Source organism: Aquila chrysaetos, chromosome 15 (assembly GCF_900496995.4).
Source record: "Aquila chrysaetos chrysaetos chromosome 15, bAquChr1.4, whole genome shotgun sequence".
NCBI classification, from domain to species: Eukaryota; Metazoa; Chordata; class Aves; order Accipitriformes; family Accipitridae; genus Aquila; species Aquila chrysaetos.
Genome location: NC_044018.1, coordinates 10,685,224 through 10,707,477, shown reverse-complemented (window position 1 = coordinate 10,707,477; position 22,254 = coordinate 10,685,224). Strand labels below are relative to the sequence as shown.

Below are 22,254 nucleotides of genomic sequence, written 5' to 3'. Positions count from 1 at the left end.
AAATAAAGTAGGTTATTTACAATTCAAATTGAAGTAATAAAAGTTTTGTAACAAAAATTAGTTCAAAGATTGGCATTAATACATCTATCTGTGTTACGGTGGATTTAAAGCCAGATTTTTCAACCTTTTCACTTAAGAAGCTAAAATTCAAGAGCACTTGTATGTAAAAGCAGCTATTAGCACATAAACAGCAGAACTTAGGTAGCCAGAAGCAGTAATTGTGGACAAAAAACCCCCATGTTTGAATTACCATCTAACAAAATATAAGGAGGTGATCTTACAAGCAACATTTCTGATTAGATGTCTAAATTCCAGGTTATTCATTCTCATCCAAAATAAAGTGTTCCCTCAAATAATTTACCTGACTATGTGCTGCCCCCCTGCCTCCCTTCAACACTTTGCTTTGCTCCCCATGAATTCCAACCTCCCTTGTTTTCACTAAAGAGAAAAAGCTTTCACATAACTCTTCCATTACCTTCACAAAGATACGCAAGGGCCCTTATCACCCTTTCATGTAAACTGTACCAAACCAAGGTAGTTCAGAAAACTAAATGTAGCTCCTCCATGCAATAAAGCAGTGTCATACATTTTCATAAGCCCCAATTTTAATCACATGAAAAAAAGAAAGCCAACTACATTCTAAACCTGCAGATAAGAACTTCGATTAAGCAAAATAAATAACACTGACCCAAATTTTAAATATTTTTATTTTCTTGACACCTTGAATAATAAAAGAAAGTGAGTAAGAAAATATGAAGAAATATACTGCAAATGCAATATGCCTGAATGACTATATGCAGCCATTTTTTCCCAAGCTTACTGGCTCCCACCACCTCATCCTGGATGTCTGTGCAACACTCTCCTAGAATGCCTAAACCAAGTTTTACCTTTGGGACAAAACTCCACAACCATATAATAATCATGTTTGGAACGAGGCCTCACTCATAATCCCACGAAGAACCTGGAGCACATGGGAATAAAATGCAAAGAAACTTCAACTGGCTCAGTAAGCAGCCAGCTCAGGTCTCTGGTTCCCATTACGTCAGGCTTCAAGGTGCATGAATGTGCATCGGCTGCTTCCAGCCCACATTACCTCCAGAAGCAGTGCTACCATTCAGATTTATGCTACTGTCAATAATTCCTTGCAGACCTGAACCAATTCTGCACAGAGCTACTGCTGCACAAGTATACAGGGTAGTTTCTCTATATGTAAATCAAAGATAATGCACAGTTGACCACATGCTATTTGTTTTGCTGTAGTATCAAACCAGTCTCCCTATGCTAATTACTGAATAAGCACTAAAGTACGAAGGACTCTGCTTCAAAGACCTCTCAGCCTAAGCATAAGACAAAGATTGATACAATGAGAAGCTGAATTGGTAAAATAAGAATAAAGTATTCATATTAAGACACTCAACAATGCACGAGGGCCAGGTATTTGGAGACATCAAGGCAGGTGAAAATGTAAAGACTAACTCAAAGAGTATGTCAGAAAGCACAAAAAAGCTGAAGAAAGCACAAGCACACCTGTCAATATACTTAATAAAAACACAACTAATACTACAATCCACAAAGGGGGGCTAGCAGTTCACAGCTTGATAGCATATGAGACAACATGCAGTGGGTGGGAATTGGTCAAGTGCCTCACAATCTAAAACTATCAGCTGCAGTTCGCAATTGTTGGTGAAAAGGTCAGAAACTATGCAGATGCATCAAAACAGCAAATGTGATTGGAAGGGGTGATTAAGGAAAGAGTCTCCTCTGAAAAACAGAAGTTACATGGAATAAACTTGTTTGTACAAGTCAGGTGACTGCAATTACTTTCCTTGTCCTGACAACAGTTAAGATGACTATTCCATGTACTACGTGCTTGAAACTAAAAATACAAATCAAGTATCTGCAAAATTCATCACTGTAATTTTCTTTATTCTAGCTAGGGAAATGATTTAAAGTATATCACAGAAAATTTCTCAATGCTTTTCTTTCAGTTGAATTACATGAAAACACCTTGCAGTATGTCGCAAAATATTCCTTTTTAGCTATTTCAAATCAAAGAGGGGAAAGACAGACAAGTTGCCCCTTTCCAGGTATGTCTGCTGCCAGAACCGCGAGAGTCACAAGAGGGTAATAGGTGATGTCTCAAGTACATAGGTTGCAAGACATTTAGTTTTTTTAAACACACAAAAAGCCATGACCTTAAAATTCATCTGAAAAACTTACAATACTTGCTCCAAATTATACAGCACTAGTACAATGGAAAAATCTCACCAAGAACTTATTAAACAAGATTGTCTCAACAGGGCATACAACATTTTCAAAGACAGGAATCAAATGCCCTCCTCCCAGCTCTCTCCTAACCACAATGGAAAATCCTTCCAGTCCAAGATTTCTTTTCCTAGTTTGTGAGGGTTGAAAAGTTTTGGTAATTTGCAAGTTTAGGAAGCTGCTTAAATCACATATTTGACATTCATAATCTGGGTTTCAAGTTAAGTGGTGCTAAACGCTACTGGAATTAATTGAAGAAAATAGTAAAATAGAAAATTAAAACCACTGCAAACTTAAAACACAGAAAGACAACACTTAAAAAAAGTTGTTATAGAACCTGTTGATTGCAGAAACAGAAGTAAATGATCTTCAGAATAGCTTCAGATGGACATTTACTTTACAGGGAGAAGGAGCCATCTATCAGCTAAGATAAAACTTGAGCTTTTACTATGACAGACTAGCAATAAAAGGAAAAGTAGTTATATGCTGCATAGTTGCTCAGCACTTGAAAAAGTCTTAGAAGTATATGTTTACTGAAGTTATTTTGAAAGCACTTTAAAATAGTTCATTTCACAATTATACATTATTTTTAAATTTAAGTAAAAGCTGCAAACAAAGTTAGGAAATCAAAAAATATGGACTACAAGCTCACTTAGATTTCTAGGGACAGTTTTAAGTAGAACCTATAAAAGGAAGAACTGACAATTCAGGAAATGCGACTCCCACTGTAAGGTCAGGAAACAGATTATGTTGTTCCCAATTTGAATGCTGAGATTATGTTCATTGTTCCAAGGGATGGCTACATGACTGTGAGGTCTCATATGGGAAAATTATTTCCCAATTTCCATTGCACAAACATATTAGCATATCTTATTTGAACAGTAAACAAAACAATCTTATTGTTTAAAATCAAGGCAAAATTTTCACTAGAAATTGTCCATTTTATCCTGGAGGCAACAAAGTTAAACATTTGCAAATTTTAATAGTTTAATAGCATCCATGCATTTTCTCATGACTATATTAATTCTAATAGATCCCCATGGAAGCCATGCTGCATACTTGCAAAAACTGAATATAGAGCTTCTCCTCCATACCACAGAAGTGCTAAAAAGCTCTTGAACTCTGTAAGACTCTTTCCTTTTTTCTCTCCATACCCCCAAAACCAGATTTTTCTTTGTTAGAGCAGCTATTCACAAAACTTCTCCAGAAGTTTGTAAGTTCTAACACGAATTACTTACAGCAACTGCAGCTCAACCAAAGCTTTGTGCAAAGACACAATTTATATTCTTTTGTTTATACCACCGCTATCCTTTGGATGCTTTGAAAAGGCTGCTACAATCAGAGCATTTCTCTGGCATTCTTTTGCTTATCAACTCTTGCTTCTTCAGGATCTGACAAAGGCTCTGGTAGACCTAGCTGCAGGACTCTAATGTTTTCACCATGAGTTCCCACCTTTTTCCCCTCCAATGGAGGCAGAGAGAGCAGAAGCAGCAAACAACATGTTAAAATTCATAACCCGATGTATTTAGATTAAACTGCTGAAGTGCTTAAGTACCTTCGCCATGAGGGAGGGAAGTAGAGAGGGCAGATAGGGGAAAAGACAGGACAAATAGCTTGGCCAATATCACACTGCTGTAGCTCTTCGCTTCAGCGCTGGGAAGAACATTTGCAAGGACTTTTGACATCCAAGAAAATATACCCCTGTGCTTCCCAAAAACCTCATCTCTCTAACACCAAATATTACAGACTGACTGTTGATCACTAAGTCTTTGTATCCCAGACAATTCTTCATTACAGGAGTGAATTAACAACCAACAGATCACTAACCTATCTGCAGCCCCATGGGGATGTTAAGAAAAGGATGATGCCTCAGTGGACATTGGTCTTCCTCAGATGCTGTTCTATCAAAGAGCCTGAAGTGCTTTTTTAGTCTTGAGGGAAAGAAAAAAAATGTCAAAAACCCAAGTGAGATGAGTTTTTATACTTAGTTCATTATCTTTTTTAACTCTTCAGTATTAAATATTTTAAAAGGAAGATGAATGAAACCCAGGGTTGGTTATTTCTATATTAAGAAGTTTACACTTACACCTGTCAGTCAGTGACTAGATGCTCACTGCTGTTTTAATATGAAAGGTGACAATGGCGGTCTCCTGACTCAAATTAACACTTCTGGCTTTGACATCTTGTCTGGAGGAGTTGCACATGCATTGCCTTTCAGCTGAGTGTCCAAAGATTTTTGGGTATCACCTCATGCAAATGAGTGCTCCTCTAGCCTCTGCCCTCCCTTACGCTGCCAATTATTCTCTATAGCCTCCCACTCTGCCAGCATAATAGTTCAACTTTCCAAAGTTTTTGCCATATGAGTAACTGTTGTCCATCACTTTAATTTTCTGTTGCTACAGCTGAAACAACCATAGAAGAACACAGACATGAATGTTAACAATATCACACATTTCTGTGCCTCTTATTCTGAAATGTTCTATGAGCCAACAATCTTAGTTTTGAGTCAGAGTGGCTAGTTCATTTAGACACTGTGTCAAGCATACACTTATCAAAAAGCTTTTTTCATCTCAACTAACTGTTGAATTCCATTCAACTGTGGCGTGTTTGAACTTCCTGCTCTTCTCTTAAATGTGCGTGGCATCTGAAATTTTTCCATCGCAGTCTTGGTAATTTCCAAATCAGCATACATTAAGCCTCAGTACTACCATGGAAGCCCAGGATAACCCACTTGATCTTTCCCTGTGATAGAAATGGCCTCTAATGCTACTGTGAGCATAGAATAGAATATTTCAGTTGGAAGAGACCTTCTAGTCCAACTGCCTGACCACTTCAGGGCTGGCCAAAAGTTAGAAGCATGTTATTAACAGCATGAACTGCCTTCCAACTATTGACAATTCCCATAGTTCATTTCTCAGTAAACCCTTATGGGGGACACTGACAAGCAATTCTTCAGTCTTTTAACCAGAGTAAAAATTAAATATCCTACTAGACAAATAATCATCTTTATTAAAGACATTGTCTTGCCTTATGCTTAGTAAGATGTTCAGTTCTTTTGAAAACATTTCAGATAGCTTTCAGAAGACCAAGATGTTTCCTTAGTCTTCCCAGGAATTCGTTTCTTGGAATTAATTAAGTATATTTATTAATTTCTTGTTCTGTTACTCAACTTCTTTAGCACTTCAACTAATTTGAAGATTCCTCAAAATCCATCCGTGATTCCAGCCAAGTTGAACTGTTCCTCTTAAAACCAAATTGCTCACAACTCCTCTTTCAACTCACTTCTATGTGCTACTCAAGAGTTAGTCAAAAGTATCAGGTTTCTTTTGGTCCAGAAGTGAATACGAGGTTTTTCCATGTTCTGTATTTACTTGAATCCACCTGTTAAGGCCTCAGGCTTATGCGAGTTTCTTGCCAGAAGACTAGTAAGGTTTCCCAAGATAATTTAAGCAATCCTTATTTTCAATACATGAAAATTTCTTACTTTTTGTTACTATTTTTGCTTGAAAAATCCCTGCTGAATTTACAATTTTCCATTTTTGTATTTAACTTTCTATACATTTTAAGTTCCTACTGAATCAGTGGGGCTAGAGCTCCGTTGTCTTCATAAAAAAGGGGTTTAGTTTTGCTGTATCTATCTAAAATGCTTTTTTATTCCTTTGGCATTGTCTTACATTCTTTGACTGCACTATGACATGCTAAAATCTACGTAAAATCCACAGTTTTAAGATAAGCTTAGATAATTTATATTGAATAAAAGATTTCAGTATCTCCATTTCTACTTCTTTTATATATATCTATGTAACAATCTAGGCAACTGGCTCTAGATGGTCCTGCTTGAACAGTGGGGATGGACCAGATGACCTCCAGAGGACCCTTCCAACCTCAATCATCCTGTGATACTTATCTACTATACTTGCTTCTACTAGTTTTCTTTCCAATTTTTTTCCTATTTTCTTTCCAATTTTTTCCACATGCATAAAAAATTCTATCTTTCATATATTAACCTACACAAAGATTCTGTCTACCCAATACTCACAGAACACAATCGCAACTAAATTCCATCCGCAGTTTGCATAAATTTAATTTTAGAAAATCCATTTCTTTAGTACTTCCAACTCAAGAGTTGTCTGTTCCTTAAAAAAACCAAAACAGTAACTTCTGTCTTAACAAAATCCCCCAAAACACTGGTACACAGACAACACTCAAATCAAAGAACTGAAATGGAGAAGTCTCCTCATCTGTACTTGATTTCTGTTAGTTCATATTTACTAAGGAAGAATGGGAGCAGTGAAAAATGGCAGAACATAAAGGCAGTACTGATCACATTAAGTTGGAAAACACTATTTTCACACGGGTTACAATGCACAGCAAAGAGTAGTTTCCCCTTTGCTAAATCTTCATCATGTGTAAAACCATTGAAGCACGTTAAAAAGTAAGAGTAGTTCCCCTGCATCCCCCATTCAAGTTACCAGAAAACACACATGAGGTTCATGACATTTACCTGCTGGAGGAATGGAGAAATATTTTGATGGACCTAACTGACTATTAAACAAAGCTGCTGATTAAGACATAGCTCTGATTCCCAGTGGGGATGGAAAGCAGGTGGCAGAAGAGAGATGCAACTGTTACTCAGCATTTAATTATCTGTGAATAATTTTATCTACACAACGTATCAGCCTTGGGAAACGCTAGTGAAAATCAGCACCGTTCCCTGTATAACAGGCTGAACACTGGCAAGGAAAAACCCAACATTTCTTACTCAGGAATTGTGTCGAAGTGGACAAGTAGAATATTGTAGAATTTTATATTTACAGAACTGCTTTACAATTTCTGCATAAGTGTAATACAGAATGTGATACAGCATGAAGCAGGATGTCAGGGGAAAAGATTTTTTTATTTTGCTATGTAGATGAATGTAAGAGGAAGAAAAAAGTAAAAGAGTAAAACCAGAAAAAAAATGCCAAAAGAAATTAAGGAATGAGAAAAAACAGATGAAGGAAAAAAACAGACACAAAATAATCCTGCTTTTAAGGTCAGCAAATTTTGTTTATTCACATTTGCTCCTATATTTACTACATTTTTTGAACACATTCCGTAAGTCCTTGGGCTAGGGAAGGTGCAAAAAGCTCCTCATGGACTTAAGTGTGGCACATTACAAGAACCCTGGGGAAAAAAGCCATTCCTATCTGAAATTCAGAATGAAGTTTTTAAAGAAAATTTAGGAAGCTGTATCAATTAAACATTTGGGGGTAAAAGCTTAAAACTGGATTTTTTTTTCTTCTTCTTCTAGGTTACTACCTGCAAAAGGAGAAAGTCAAGTTTTGATCTACACTTAATTCTCCTACTTCTGTTTTACCAGAACAAGTTTTTTTTACCTGCAAGCGTAACAAGTAAGATTGTGTGCTAAATCCATATTACTTCTTATAAAGCCTATCAGAAACTAGTGCCTTTTCAAACTAAACTAACTGTTTTGTGTAAATTCAAACCTAATGATTTGATGGTATTCTGATAAAAAGTAGGTACTCACAGAAATAGGAAATGCTTATATAAGTTAAATGAATGGTTCAAACTGAACATTTCAAAATTATTTTATGTGGTTTCATTTATATAACTGCTTTAACAAAATTAACTGGAGTTTGGGTTACTACAGGCTTTGGAAAACTAGCTTAATTCACACATATCTTTCTTAAAGATGTGGTTTTTTGTTGAATCCACAGGAATTGTTAAAACAAAAAACAAATAAACTACCTGCTGAATGATCTATATAAATGCTATCTCCTGTGGGCCAGCTGTGTTTGCTGGAGTAGCCACTGAACTGCTCTCCAGCCTGCCTCTGGAAGAAATAACCAGCTGTGGCATCATCCTAAGAACACCCACTGAGGAGTACCTGGACATTGGAAGCATCTGACACTGCAGTTGCAGGGATGGTGAGAGGAGTGTTTCCACTTGAACTGGGCCATGATGTTGCTCCAACTTCCATTCCAGCTGGGGCAACCCCTACTCCAACCCCACTTGCTTCCTGACCAATGTTCACATGCATCATTCCTCTGGTCTCCTGCCAAGCCACTTCATTCATGCCTAGGACGACACACGGAATGCTCATTTCACATAGAAACCTAAAAAGAAAAAGTCTTGCTAACATAGAAGGCTTTCCCACATATCTTCAAATATGCAGCTCTTACAATTAGGATTTAAAAAAAAAAGAAAAAGTCCAAGCTATACAAGAACAATATTCATTGTCAGAATGTTTATTGATTTAAACTTTAAATTTTAAATACCTTTACCAAACTAGGCCTCTAAGAGAAACAAAGTACCACAGATTTTTTTATAAGACAATATATTAATATGGTAGAGTTCCATATGTTACAAATGTTTGACGACATATTTCCTTGCTAAAAAAAAAAATCAAAATATGATTTTCAATCATAATAGCAGCAGTTTCTTTCACATTATTACTCAGCATGATGTGAAGACCATTAATTCTGTCATACTATGTCTGATTTTATAAGTTTGTAGACTAGGTAACGAAGTAACACAGAAAAGTAACTTCTCAATCTGAACTACATCTCATTTTTACATGGCAGCCTCAGTTTTTCTTTCAAACGTGTTAAGCTATTGAAGATTTTAACACAGTAATTGACATTAAACTTCTCTAACCCACATGACAGTACATTTTGGGGTTTTCACAAAATAAAGATTTCAGGCTCAGATTAAAAAGAAGTTTGCCAACTCATTTTTGAAGTATTTAAGTCTTGGCTTGAAACAAGTATAAATGACAACAGCAAAAATCTCTCTCTGATATCGACAAAATTTTCTGCAAGAAAAAAATACCTGCTCCTGAACACATATACTTAATGATCCCCACACGTTCTCAATCCACCATAACTGATGTATTACTCTTCTTTTAGTATGTAAACGGACATATATAAAAGCCAAAATACCCCCTACAATGTTAACTAAGTACTTGGGGGGGGGAATTTAATTTTCAAGTCCAAGAAATGTCTCGCTTCTCATACTAAACAAGAGTGTTAAGTCCAAACAATAAAAACTGACATCTATGGAAAGATAGTTTATCAGAATCAAACACTTAGGTCTGAAGATGTAGACAAAAGAAACCACAGTCCTCTAATCCCCCTACACAATTCTACGTTTTTCATCTAGCCTTATCGACTACTGAATGTCCAGTCTTTAGGGAGATATATAATATATAGATATATGATAGGAGGATTTTTTTTAATATAATCCTAAAAAATCTTGGGTTTGTGACATATAAGATCTAAAGCTAATTTGTCTTATTAGTACTGTTACAGTAGATATTTGCTTACTGTCAAAATACCCAACTAACATCAGTTCTGCAACTTCTTCCGACTACGTGACTAACTCATCGTTGTAGTGCCCAGAACTAAAGTTTAAGCAATATATATCATAATGGAGATAAACAACAAGATACTTCAAAAATATGAGTCAAAACAGACTCATTATTTTTAGCTCAACTACACAAAGTCACCTCCAGTAAGTCGAGCTTTTTATTTATTCAATACACACATGTAAAGACTTATGGAACCAAACGTACCAACCCAGCTTTTAAAAATTCATTTCCCCTTTGAAGAAATCTGTGAACAAATTCTGTATGAAACTTCAGACCAGCCACACAATGAAAAAAATGTATACAAGTAGTTCAATACATCACTCAAAATTCTCCCTCAAAATAACATGGATGAAATCTAAAAGCAAAGTTATGAATATAGGTCTGACACAACCTTACTTCTATTAGAATTTACATGCCAAGAGCTTTATAATGGAAAGAAAGACAGCCAGACCTATGACCTGTAACTGAGAGTTTTGCCAATACCTCAACAGCACTGATGAAGAGGTAACCTATCTGAGAATTGTATGAAAAATTAAAACTGAAAATAATCAAAATTGCAAAATGTACACCAGATTATATTGTCCAATGTACACAAATAAATATTGTAAAAATCTGCCTGTTAGAAAGGCTGCAGATGTGATATTTAGCACAGCCAGTAGAGGACAGAGGATCATATCACCACTTTAAAGTTTGGTGGAAATAGATGCATATATAGAACAGCTAGCAAAAAAGTAAAATGTGGATTATTACAGAGGTTCTTTTGCTACATTTCAGAGTTTTACATTTCCTTCTCAACTCCTAAGATGGTCGTCATAACCTCTTCAGACATATTTCTTCTACATGTCTACAACTGTTCTTAAATAGCCATGTTTAGAGAAATACTCTGTTAACCAATAATGAAATATAATCTTTAAAGATATCGCTAGAGATGGCATCTGGTCTTTATTTGTAAGCTAAACATTTCACATACCAGCTTGAAAAGCTCCTGCCTACTATTCTAAAAGACACAGCAGGTATTCTGAGTAGGATTTGAACTAAGTCTTGCTATAAAGTTTTGGTATGCAAGCCATTACTATAAAACAAATTTTATACAACTTGTTTGAAATTACACCCAAGCAGCTAGAACTGAATATTTTTACATGTTCTGATGTAATTTAAAACTCTTCCACTAAAAGACTGTGAAGTACCTCCAACTTCATTATTAGAAGCACTATATAACTGGTATTTGTTGTTATAGGAGAAAAGGACCTTTTAAACGAAAGACTTCTTGTCCCATTTCTGAGACAAGAGCCTGGGCACTGGCTTTCTGACAACACTGGAATGGTTGCATTGTGCGGAATAATCAAGACAACAGCTATGTTATGGGTGGGGAAAATTCACATTTAATGAGGTAAGCGTTTTCAACTAAATTTACTGAAGAGAAGAGAAAGAAGATCGGTAACTCTCTCACATACCTATACATATAACACACACAATGAAAAGTATTCATAAAGCATGTCTACTCTACAGTTTTGCATTGTTTCCTTTGTAGAGCTTCTATTTATCAGAAACTTTAAAGAAAATACAATGTATTAATACTTGTTTCACAGGAGATTCCCAACACAGAAAGAATTTAGCATTCAACAGAATTTAGGTTTCTTTTTACTGAAGCGGACAATGAATTTTTATATAATTTCACATTCAAAAAGAAGCATGAAGACAAACAAGCAGGAATTCAAACCATCTACTGGATTATTTGCCTCCGTGTATAAAAACTTGGTCTAATAATTTTGGGGTTTTAGAAACCACTGTACAAAGGAAAAAAAAAAGATGAAGTTATCAAGGAGAATGCTTTTAGAAAATTCTACATGTGCTGATTATTCAGTGCACACTCACGTATCATTAAATCAAGCGGGGAAAAAAAGTACCTAAAAGTGAACTAGAAAGTGCTGTTGAAAATCAGATCTAGTTCACAGTGTTCAACAAGCTGATGTCCTGTTAACACACTTGGCCCAAACATCTGCAGTTATCTGGCCCAATGAGAACACTGCAAAGAAACAGCGTTGAGAGAGCAAGTCTTGAGGAAAACATGTACATGAAGTTTTCAATGTGCACTGCAATCCTACATAAGATTTAATATACACTGTCATAATAAAAGGTATCTTCTCATCAAAAGACAGGCGAGTCCAACTTTTTCAGCCAACTGCTTCTTGCACTATTAGGTCAGTCACAATACCAGATACAATTATAATTGCCTCAGCACTGTGCCAGTATCCCTAACATAGAAGAAAAATATTAAGTGCTATAGAGTGATGCTACGGAAAAAAAAGTACCATGCCCTATTAATGCAGAAAAAATATTATTCAAATAACATGAACTTTCCTACGTGCAATATCCACATAATAAACTGCAGAATCTGCATTATCAAGCAGTTTCTCACATGCATTTGCCTACTAACCATTCTGCTGGGACAAATTCCAAATTTTCAACTCTCTGAACACTTCAGAAAACTGACAGGTGATTTAGTGTCATTTCTACACATATAACCGAAACTACATCACCACTAAATTATCATTTCCCTTTTTATTCCAGTTTCCTTCTCCCACCTAACATATTTATATTCGCATTGACACAAATTGAGTTGTAGACTGGAGAGAGGTAGACCATAATTCTCTCAGCTTCTCAGCAAAACTGCGACTGTTGTTAACATTTGCTTTTAAACCTAGACATGACTAAATATAACAAAATACTACGTTTTATACATAAAAATGGTAACATGGGGTAGCAATTATATTTCAAATGCATTCATCTCTCGCACACCTGAAGAACTATACCATCAACTCATGGTAACTAAAAGGGCCTGATCTCTCAGTTGAGGTGCAACAAAGACTTCCGTAAAAGAGAAACTAAAATAAATCTGAAAGTATTTTGTTAACATGTAGCATATAAGTGTCAAACAATTAGGCGATATAAGAAGTTTTACCGATTCTAATTTGCAATGACCTATATATCTCAGAGACGCCTACATTGCTCAGAAAAAAGCATCCCAAAAATCAGCTGATAGAACCTCTTTATCACATCACATATAAAACATGCTACGCATTTTGGTATTAAGCCATCTTGCTTCAAACAGCAAGCCAGAAAAATATAAAGCGTCCCGAGTATATTAATTTTCTCTCAAGGAATTAGAGTCTGAGGTTATGAAATACACGAAAGAGAACAATGCCAAAAAAAATCTTTGCACAATGACTGCCAAGGAGATTAAAGCCCAAACTGTTAGTTGTAAGCACGATCCACTCAGGGCAGCTGGCATTTTTCTCAACTTTTTGTTATTGTAGTCTGCGCAGACACGTTTGAAGAAAAATTAAAACCTAACACTTCATTGTGTGGCATCAACTACCAAGAGCATTTGGCCTTCTCGCTCCACCCTCAGAAAGCAGTCGTTATCCTTAAGAGCACTGAAGAAAAATAATACAAGTTTTCACGCTTTCGGTCCATGTAGACAAAGCCCATTTTATCCAAATTCCGCACGCACGCAATTGTCCGCGGGGCTGCCGGAACGACGCCCCCACGTCCCCGGCTCCCTCAGCGCCTCACGGCACTTCGTACCGAAGCCTATTGTAACACCCGGCGCCGTGTCCGCCCCCCCGGGCCTGCCCCAAACTCCCCTCACCCTCACGCGTGTACGCGCCCCGGTGCCTCCCCCCGCCTGCGAGGGCCCTGCCCGTCCCCCGCGTGTCCCCGTCCCCCCCCCGCCCCGGACTTCTCTCAGGCAACAACTTCGCCCCCCACACCCCGCCGGGATGGAAACTGCTCCCCAAGTCGCCGCCGCTCCCCTCGGCTCGCCGAGAGCACAATGCCGCCCTCCCCTCAGCATCGCCGCCGCCCGCCCCCCTCACGCCGCCGCCCCCCCTCACGGCGCTCCCTCCCCACCTCGGCGCCGCTCCCCGGCGAGCCGGGAGGACACAAAGGCGGCGAGGCGCGGGCGGCCGCCGAGCAGGCCCCGCGCCGCCCGGTGACCTGCCACAACATGGCCCCCTCCCGCCCTCCTTCTCCCCTCCCTCTCCCCTCCCTCGGCGCGCAGCCGAAGCCGGAGACAAAAGGGGGCTGGAGGAAGGGGGGGCCCGCCCGCCCGCTCCGCCCGCCCGCGGCCTACCCAGCGCGGCCCCGGCCCCCCAGGATACTCACGGGCTGGCTGGCGGCGCTGCTCGCTGCTGCGATGGAGCCGGAGCGGGCCCTGGGACACCCCTACCCGCCCGCCGCCGCCGCCGCCGCCGCCCCCCCCCTCCTCCTCCTCCTCCTCCTCCTCCTCCTCCTCCTCCCGGCGCCTCTCCTTCCTGCCTCCCCTCCCCCCCTTCGGCCGCGAGGGGCTCACAACAACATGGCGGGAGGGCGAGCCCGGCGCGCACGGAGGGAGAGGGACAGCGAGAGCGCGGCAAACCTCCCCCCGCCGCCGCCGCCGCCGCTCGCCCCGACCGCCGCCACAGCGCATGCGCGCCCCAGCCCGGGAGGGAGGCAGCGAGGGAGAGGGAGGCGGCGGCCCCCAGCCCCTTCCGCCGTGCACCGCGCATGCGCTGCCGGCCGGCGCGCGCCCTCCTCCTCCTCGCCCGCCCTTCAGCCCCGCCGCGCCGGGCGGGCACCGAGGGAAGGGGTCGTCCCCTTCCCTCCCGCCACACAGACCGGTCAAAACAGGGCTTTTACGCTTTACCTTTTTTTTTTTTTTTTTTCTCTCTTTCGTCGTTTTCGTTTTTCGCCTTCGGGGAGGGGTGGCGGCGGGAGGCGGTGCCCGCCCGAAGGCCTGGGGTTAGGAGACAAAGGGGCAGGCGAGGCCGGCGGTCAGGGGTACCCGGTGGATCCTGAGGGCCTCGCTCCCCGCACCGCCCGCGGGGGAGGTGCCTTGGGCTTAGGATAAACAGAAACGCATCACCGTAGTTATTAATTAGCTGCCGTGCCGATAGTAGCTGCCTGACGGTCTTGGGAAAAGTCAATTTGTTGCCTTCCCTCGAGAGAGGTAAACGTAGGATCTCTGATACAGCTGGGTGGTTGCTGTTGGTAAACAGGGTACTGGATGCTAGTAAACACGGCTAGTGATGGGTCTTAATAGCCCGACTCAATGCGGGCATAAATTCTACTTATTTAGCAGACCCTGAAAAAGAGAGGGAGCTCTGCCTGTCACTGATGTTTTAAAACAGAGATTTCACAAGAAAACCGGCTATTCTGCCGTATTACCAGTTCTTAAAGGAGTCTGGTTAGCAAGTACTCCATTTCAGGAAGCGGCACGCGGATGTGATCACAGATCAAACCTTCGGACGAAACCCGGTTATCAGTCCTGCGGCGGCTGTTCAAAACACTGCTACCAGCCGTTTTTTCTGTAGGCAGAAAGGAGGCAGGCCCTGGCAGTCCCTGTGACTCGCTCTGCGTACGGCAGGGTGAGAGCAGGTGAGTTGGGGCGCAGGAATACTACGGGTACTGGTGCTACCGCTGCAGCAGCAGTTGTGGGGATGAGATGTCTGTGACTACCAACTGTGTTCTTAAAAATAGAGGTGACTCGAAGGAAAAAACCCTCACTGTTTTCAGTATTTATAGACATGGTTAAAAACATGAAAGTTCCCAGCTCCTGATAAAGATAGAAACATTTTCCCAACAAATGAAAATGACTTCTTCAGCTTAATACTAGTCAGCTAAGTACCCAGATGTCTGCAGTCTGCTGCTGCTCGTGTGGCTAATCCCTATGATCCCCAGTGTCCTGTCCCACTACCACCTTTGGGCTGTCTCCAGGGAGGCTGCAGGGCTGAAAAGCCAATTCCTTTGCTTACTCGGGGAGAGAAGGCCTCTAAGTCACAGCCTCCCAGTCAGCCCTTCCCTTCGTGCAGACCGGCTGGGACTGAAGAAAACGCTGTTAAGCTCTTGGCATCTCAAACACCTAGAGCAGCTAGTCTCTGTTACACCAGCTCTCCACCTCAGACCCTTTTGGGGACCCTAATTGTCCTGGATAATTCTCATCAGTGCTTGTGTAAAGCATTAAATGTTCAGGAAGAACTCAACATGCCTTTCATAAGCATAAGTTTGAACAATGTCTCCATCGGTCTGCTTCTCAGTAGTGAAAAACCCAACCTCATCACGAAACAGAAAAATGTTTAAGTGCAATCACTTTGGGATTTGATCTGAGAAATACAATTACTTGGTTATTTTCTCAAATATTTTTCTAAAAAAAGCAATCAAAAAAATTCTACCACCACACACCTCACAATTTAATAATGGTACTAAAGTTTTTGGCTCACGCTAAAATAGTTCAAGAAAAGTCTTTCTCTCTTACCTTTGTTCTGAGTGGAAACTTTAAAAGTACTTAATACTTTAGATAGTTTAACTTGGTATCACTCCATTACAAAATGCTTTTCCTAGCTATTCCTGTTTTTAAGGGGGTGTTAACAGCTGACTGGGCTCTGCTTACACTCCAAACATTTCAGATAAACTCCATTAACACAGTTATGCTTTGTTTTTTTCTGTGAATAAGCATCCTCAATGAAAAATACTGAACAAATATACAGTCTGCAAGCCTAGAAGTAGCCAGGGATATGGAAAGCCTGGATGCTGTTGCCTTCCTCCACAGTCTTCCTGTGAGACCTTGGGCAAGGTACTTAATTGAAGAGCACTAACAGAAATTGAAAGCTGCAGTCCTAACCGCTCCCACTCAGCTAGTGTCTAATCCTGAAGATGTCTACGTTTTCTGAAGCCACAAACTTCAGGACCTAAAACTCTGCACATGAACAAAATTTGTCCTGCTGTGCCACCATATCCATGTCGCCCAGGAGTTTTGACAGACAGTGCTGTAAGATCTAGCAGGGTAGCAAATAAGTAACCTGTATTAATTAAAACCAAGGTATTGCTCCATGAAAATGAAACAACTAGATGTGGTAGACCTTCTCAAAGCATCTCCAGAAAAGACGCAGGTCCCTACAAAAGCTTGCACTCTTTTAAAACAAAGTGTGCAACACCTTTCACTCCCAGGACTGGGGAGCACCCAGATTTGATTCCCTTGTTCAAGACTCACAGGTCTGACTTCCTCAGGGGGAGTCCCAAAAATCAGCAGGCTACTTTGGCTGCCCCCTGCTGCATCTGGGCTGTTCTGCAGGGAAGAATTAGATCTTTGTCTCAGATCTTAATGGCCTTGCTGTCCTTGCAGTCATACCATTATAGAATGGTTTGGGTTGGAGGGGACCTTCAATGATGCTCTAGTCCAACCCCCAAGTCTAACTACCCCCAGTCTAATCCCCAGTCTAACTACCATCTTACTGCTTAAGAGGAGCAGTCATAAATGGGTGAGCCTTGCTCAGTTCTCTGAAATACCAGCTGCAGTTAACTACCTACCACCTTCACAGAAGGACAGCACTGCAGCTCGTAAGCAATTAGAGCTATCTGTCCATGTTCCAGAGTAGGGCCCTGGAATGGTGGCTCATATCCTTAGCGTGTCCCTTGTTAGCTACATCTCTAAGATATGCTGATCTGGATGTATGTTTTGTGCATTTACAGGAGCAGATCCCCTTGCAAAGTTATTAATTTTCCCACATACTGTGTAGCAAATCTAGGCACCCAATGCACCATTCTGGATTCCACTTTGTCAACAGACGTACAATTAATTAATTAAAAAAATCAATGAGTCTGAAATACTACATTCACAAGACTTGCTGCTAAACGCATTGCTATAGGAATCTGTTGGTATTTCATGTTTTAGGCCAGCAGTGACCATAATACCTAGGAGGGTTTACTGAGATAAGAACTCTGGCTCAGTGGGCCAAGTGTCCCCTTTGGCTAGCCTCTCCCCAGGGCCTCAGAGAAATGTGCTTACAAGCCACAGACTCTTTGTACAGAGTGACTTTCCTGTCCATGCATCCTTTTGCCCCACAATTGTTTCACAAACACAGCCTTTCCCTGCCATAACTATTCACCATGCTAACTCGGGGTTGACTCTTCTCTTCTATTGCTTTTGACCATGTAACCTGTTCATTAACTCAGCTCCTGCTGTATCTCAAGCTCCACAGGCTATTCCTGTCTCAACCCTCTCTCTTCTGATACAGAAACATTGAGCCCACTATATGCAACTGCATCCATTGTCCAATTTTAATGTTTAAAACTACACAACCTTAAGCTTTTTTCCCATGCGTGGGAAGAACTCTTCTGAGTTACCTTAGCATCCTTCAAATTTCCCATTTAATGCAAAAACTGGTACAAAAAGGCCTTTCTTTAGTATGATTCCTGTAAACCCATTTGACAACAGCCAGGCTCTCAGTGTGCTGAAAAGCCCAGTCTGCTCTGTTGCTCAAAAAACTGGTAGTATTTCCATCTGTTTCCCCTACCTGTCTGTGCAACTGTGTCTTCAAGAAAGACCATCTATTCTCTGGGGTTTTTGTGACTACCTGGCAACTGGCATAACATACTGAGCTAGTGCAAATGACAACACTTCGGTTTGGGACCAACAGAGAATTCACAGCTGAATTATAATAAATTTTGTCACGAATCCCATTTTTGGACTTACTCACTACTATACGACTGTTCTAAAATGCGGGGATGCTGACTTGCCATTCAGTTACATGGTCATTGCTCCTGTAGACAGGATCAGCTTTTGCAAAGAAGCTGTTCTGCAAGAGGTTTAAAGGAAATGCATGAGAGGAGGTGTCAGCGAATGGAATGTGCAGCCCTGCAGCACAGATCTTCATGAACTTGTCCTAAGAAAGAAGTGTCTCTCGTGGAAGTGCTTTGCTAAGTAAGTCTAAGCTAGAATGGCTGAGAAGCTGTCAGCTGAAGACTTGTTTCACCGGCAAGACGGCTTTTGTCCCTGAGTCATTCACCCCTCATAATTGGCTGAGGTATAAACAAGCTTCATAAACATACCTCAGAGTCACAACCACCAGAGACAATCATTGTAACACAACAAGAGTAACTAATGGCATCACTTCATGTACATGAATGTGAATACCTTTGGAGTGGCAAAGCCAGAGATAATGTCAGCTGCTTTTTAGATTCACATTCACTTCGTTCACAACAGAGTGGCTATCAATGCTTATCTTAAGAAAAAAGCCTGTGTCTCTCAATAGAAACATATTTTTCTTTCCAGTGGAGGATTAAGTTCCAGGAACTCTTCATGCTGAACGCAGACTGTGGCTCTTAGAACTGAAGATTGCATATTATACTCAGTACAAATAATGAAACCTGAAAGATGAGCATCAATTTGATTCTCACTCATTTCATATATTAAGTAGTAATGAGTAAACACTCTAATTTCTAAAAAGGGAAAAAAGTTCAAAGAAATATCCCAGGCAATGGAAGCGATCACAAGAGCTCTTAATAAGAGGCAGTATTTTTTTTGTGCACTTAGAATAAGATAGTTCAGCCATATCAGAACACGGAAGAGTGGGAAGAATACTTTTTTTTTCCTTCCCAAGGAAAAAGATTCTAAGAATCCTAAAAGCATATCCATAGGCTTTAATTTTGTTGCACAAAGTCTCACCAACTTAACTTGCATGAACTAGAAATTCTCTGTATCTTCAAAAATGAGAAGCCATAGTACAGAGGATAAACTAGAAGAAACATCTGCAACAGTACTTTGGCTTATATAATTTCTCTTGTCTTAGGTTCGTCAACACCCTTCTGCCTATTGCCGTATCAGATACTGATCCTCCCAACTGCAGTAGGTTCTTCTGATATGGCTCTGAACAAGCAGCCCAGCACCAAGTGGACTTTGCTTAGGGTAACATTTGACATCTCGGGTCATCTCTGCTCTTGTTGTGTAATCACTAGACTATATTTTTTACTTCTAGCTTAACCATACCTGAAGCTCCCCAGAATATCCTGTTCTTACACAGTGTCAAGGGCGCCGACCACAAGCAACAAGATATGTCTACGTGACTGGACATACCATTTGAATATGAAACCGCAGCACAGCCATATCAGCTCAGAGCTAGTTAAGACCCCCATTCTAACTCACCATTATAGCATGAAGAAACACTCACTGGCCCCCATTTCCACATAGAGAACCCAAACCTTATTCTATGCCAAACATGCCTTCAGAGCAACAGGGCATAGCACAGTGAATGTACAATGCCAGAGATGTATGCAGGAAGGGAAATCCTAGCTTGCTTCCTGAGCATAAACAAAATGGTTGAGCACTGTAATACTGAAAAGTAGGTGTCAATGTTATGCATGTATTGCGTAAAGTATTACATAAATAGCGACAGTGTATTCATACGTATGTGGGCTTACCTTTAATTATATCTGCAGGTTTTACAGACTTCTAAAATACCTCATCTGTTTCCAATGCATCCGTTTTCCTAGGCAGTTAGTCAAACACAGAACAAAAAAAAATTCATCATGCTGAAACAATGTATTTTTTCATACTGCAAAATTCAAGTTCTTTTTCTGAGTCAGCTCTCCCTCTGCTGCAGTACAGGACCCCTGCCTTCAGCTAATCTCCTATCGGGGCCCAACAGCCGTTTGTGCATCCGCACCCCCCAGTGCTGGGGTGGGGCTCAAGGGTGAGCCTGTGTCTGTAGCAGAAAATGGAAAAGGCAGGGCAAGAAGGAAGAGCAGCACTTTGTTTTTCTGCGGGAGCTGCTGGGGGAGGAACCTATACCACCCACCCAGCTATACCTTTGCTGTTCCTCTAACACTGGGAGCAAAGAGCTTTGGAAGTGGGAAGCAGAGACTAGCTGTTCAAACGGGAATAATCAATTCCCATTTTCCTGGCACAGGAAAAGTAGGCACCAGCCCACACCCCGCAGCCTGCGGCTTGCTTTGCCTACTGGCTTGAGCTGGCTCCAGACGGAAATCCAGTTCAGCTGGAAAACTTCTTCCCTCGTAATACATCCTGTTAGTGGACTGCAAAACAGGAAGTTTATATGTGTAAATAAGAGTGCCTTTCCACTCATTTTGGCTAAGGGCTAAGAATTAGAAGACAACATCTGTAGATTCATCCAATTTGCATTCAAGAGAACAATACTACTTCAGAGTGATTCTTGGACATCCCCATTACTTCATGAATTTATCAACTGACTGCATCATGGACAAGGGCAATTAGGAAGCTACGATCTGGGACCAGAAAAAGTCTTCCAAGCCTTTAAGCACAGTTCTTTTCTTCACCAAATGGAATTAAAACCTGGTCCCCATCTCCCACACATACTTCCCCTGGAAGGCCGAGAAAAGATGTGTAATCCATTTCATCCTTCCTTTTATTCATATCTATTTGTAACTTTAACCAAAGCATACAGGTGGGAGTAATTACAATCTCAACACATCACTATCTTCCTGAGATCATTAGTTTTTCTATTGGTAAAATTGTACAAGATGAAGCGTTAGCTGCAAAATACATGTTTGTTACAACTTCATAAAGCACCAGCCGGAGATATAAACCTGTGTGAATTTTCCAGGCAAACTTTTTTTTTCCTTGCTATTTGGCAGAGTCAAAGTGAGGATATAATTAAACAGAGTGTTAAAATTAATCCCTTGTCCTAGCTTTTTGAGAAGCTAGGCAGTAACTGGCATGGAGACAGGCTGACCCCCCCCCCCCCCCACCTTGTCCCTGACTAAGCTTACCCCAGGAGATCAACTTCACAGTCCTCCAAGTATGGCCCAGAGCCCATCGTACAGCCTATGCCTACTCCACAAACAAAATATTTTGGGCACGTAGGGGCAAAGCCTGACCGCACGCTGGCCCTGACTGCGTGCTGAAGTACATCCCACCCCAGCAGGAGGGAAGAGGAGCAGAAGAGTGATCTGCCCCACACGTGTTGACAGCAGTCGGTGCGATGCAGGGATAAGCCTACCCAGCTCCACCCTGCACTTCATACCGTGACCCAGAGAAAGCAAACAGGCAGAGGCAGCCCACAGAACTTTCATGAGCTGCTGCAAGCAATGCTACCCTATTTTTCTTCCTGACTGTTGTTCTCTGAGTGCTTTTCCTAGTCCTCTAGCAGTAGAGCAGGTCCTCTGCTCTGCTACAATACCAAAGCTGGATGCTCCCTCCCTTTTGTGATTAAGAAGAAGAAAAGAGGCAGGCGGGCAAACAGCCCTTCCGTCTTTGGGGTTATTAGGGGGAAGATGCTGTTGCGGCAGCAGTGGGGCAGGCTGGGCAAGGTAGCTGCCTTCTGTGAGCCTTAAACATCCCTTCAGGCCCGGGGTTTCATTAAAAGATAGGTATCGGTTTTGGTGAAATCTTTAAGGCATTGAGTTTAGTACCTTCAGTTACTATGTCCCCTTTTCACCTAAGAAAAACTGGAATGATTTGGGCCAGTATTATTACGATGTTTTTGGCAAGAATTGTACAGAGGACACTATTTTATTATAGAATGATATCTAACACAGTGAATGTAAAGTTATAGGTTAAGCTCTAACCATGTGTTATAAAAGTTTGTTTTAAAAATAATAAAACCATTTAGTATTAGTGAAAGTATTACTATGCATCTACTAATAAATGTAGGAATGAATTTCACTGATTAAACAGAATTTTGGAGTTGAAAATATAGCCATGTTTTAATTCTATTTTTAAACTTGCTTGGTAGAAAGTTTTAATGAAAATGTTTATTTGTATTCTGGTATTTAAATGACAGCATTCATTTGATAATGAGTCTGCAAAACAGACTTCATGT

At 40.8% G+C, this 22,254-nt stretch overlaps 1 protein-coding gene across 4 annotated transcripts in view; it reads right to left on the bottom strand.

Moving 5' to 3' along the window:
* PUM2 (pumilio RNA binding family member 2) overlaps positions 1-20,057 on the bottom strand; it is a 77,481-nt gene extending 57,424 nt beyond the window's left edge. Inside the window, exon 1 of one of the 4 annotated variants that reach the window (XM_041128738.1) lies at positions 19,874-20,057. The gene's annotated coding sequence lies outside the window, so the exon portion shown is untranslated. Of the gene's footprint in view, positions 1-13,549; positions 13,598-13,800; positions 13,898-19,873 lie in introns of those variants that run through there. The other 3 variants (XM_030036872.1, XM_030036873.1, XM_030036870.2) reach the window with 3 other exon arrangements.
* Between the last annotated feature and the right edge of the window lie 2,197 nt (positions 20,058-22,254).